General features: G+C 29.9%; 1 long non-coding RNA gene across 4 annotated transcripts in view; it reads left to right on the forward strand.

Annotated features, from left to right (window-relative positions):
- Positions 1-1,058: 1,058 nt before the first annotated feature.
- LOC106873053 (uncharacterized) overlaps positions 1,059-2,200 on the forward strand; it is an 88,297-nt gene continuing 87,155 nt past the window's right edge. For 3 of the 4 annotated variants that reach the window (XR_008264063.1, XR_001409835.2, XR_008264064.1), the window contains exon 1: positions 1,059-1,232. This is a non-coding gene — a long non-coding RNA (uncharacterized LOC106873053). Of the gene's footprint in view, positions 1,233-1,908; positions 1,999-2,200 lie in introns of those variants that run through there. The other variant, XR_008264065.1, reaches the window with a different exon arrangement.

A 2,200-nucleotide genomic window follows, 5' to 3' on the forward strand; every position in this document is an offset into this window, starting at 1 on the left:
TATACTATCAACACAAGAATAACACAAATGTAGGTAGTAAATATAAAAAAAAAGAAGATGGTAAATAAACAGCAAGAAGAACAACATTCACCATTCCATCAATAGCGTTTCTAAAATCGAAACAATCACAACGGCAGTAATCTACAAAAAGTCTATTAACGTAACAGCCACAACAACAGCAACAGCATGTGAAAAGACAGCAAGTGTATCTATGGTCTGTATTAAACAGAAAACATCCAAATTTAGCACCTTACTTAAGATCTTTGAGAGAATCACGCTAAATTACGTTAAATCACGCCATATTATCTTCCATTGCCAGGAAAATGTACTTAGGTGAGATTATTGATTACACAGGTGTGCAGTTGATTGTTACACAAACACACACACACACACACACACACACATACATGTATATATATATATATATATATATATATATATATATATATATATATATATATATATATATATATATATATATATATATTCATATATACATACATATATATATATATATATATATGTATCCATATATACATACATACATGCATACAAACATACTTACGTATATGTATATATATTTCCATATATAAGGAAATAGATAAACGTATATATATACACACTCACACACAAACCTATGTGTATGGATTCATGTAAATAAATGTATGTATACGTTATATATATACATATAAATACATACATACGTATATGTATGTATATATGCATGTATATATATACATACATATACGTATGTATATATATATATATATATATATATATATATATACACACACTTTATTATACATATGTTGATGTACGCACACGCATTTACATCAGTATGTATATATACGTATTGTGAGGCAAACGATGGTCGTATATACGAGTGTGTGTGTGTGAGTGTGTTTGTGTGTGTGTGTGTGAAAGAGTTAAAGAGAGAAATAGTAATGGAAGATGAAGATGGTATAGTAACATACCCAATATACTCGTATATTTAGCCACTCGTTCATCTGTTGTTATATCTCTCAGCACAATGTTTATGCAGTATTGTGGGGGATGGGGAGGCGATACAATTATGGAGAAAGGAGGAGGGGTAAACCTCTTATAGCTACACAAATGTTGTTCGGTTAAAAGCAAAATACAAATTTATAACTGACAATATAAAAAGCCCCGTTCTTTATTGTAGATTTAAATTTTAATTCGAGCAAATTCGAGCTACAACACGTCCTCATCAGGTAAGAAGAAAGAAATACTTTGAGTTGATATGTGTGGTCAATGCCCACTTTTGTTATGTGACTAACATGTCCATCCACTAAACTAATTTACCTTTGAAAATCAGTTTTCTGTAGATTTCTAAAAGCACAAAGCAATGCTCATATTTTGAGCATCTATCGGCCCTAGAGATGTTCCCGGCATGTTTGCCTATGTTGATATATGGAACTTGATGGAGTCGGTCAATGATGAGTTACGAACACATTTCCATTAGACAGGAGAATATCCCTGTTAGACATATATGTGTGTCTATAATCATCATCATCATCATCATTATTATTATTATTATTATCATTATTATTATTATTATTATTATTATTATTATTATCATTATTATTATTATTATTATTATCGTTATTATTATTATTATTATTATTATTATTATTATTATTATTATTATTATTGTTGTCGCTGTTGTTATTGTTATTAATATTATTATCATTATATGAAAACTCACAGCTTATTTTGCTGGCTATGATGGTATTATTGTTGAGATCGTTATATTTATTATTATTTACTTCATACCCACATCACATGACTGATATTTTATTTCATCGAGCCCGATCGCATATATATAAAAGTAAAACAGGGGCGCCATTACGAAGACAAACGATCTTATGGTCACCTGTGTTGGACAGTGTTCAGCATGATGCGGTCAAGGTGCTGCTAAGGCCGTCTCCTTCAATCTGGTATAAAACAAAAGAATGGTGCCAAGTCAGCTTATTAGAGGTAAAGTAATGATATATTAAAATTACAATAAATCGAGGCACTTATAAACAGTGTCTTCAAATAAAATGTCTCAGACCTTCGGAAGTGCACTTTGCATACACACACACACATATACTCACACACAAAATCATATTCACATATACATACATACGTACGAATGTATGTATGTATGTATGTATGTATGTATGTATGTATATATATA

The sequence above is a fragment of the Octopus bimaculoides genome, chromosome 4, assembly GCF_001194135.2.
Source record: "Octopus bimaculoides isolate UCB-OBI-ISO-001 chromosome 4, ASM119413v2, whole genome shotgun sequence".
Classification (NCBI taxonomy): Eukaryota; Metazoa; Mollusca; class Cephalopoda; order Octopoda; family Octopodidae; genus Octopus; species Octopus bimaculoides.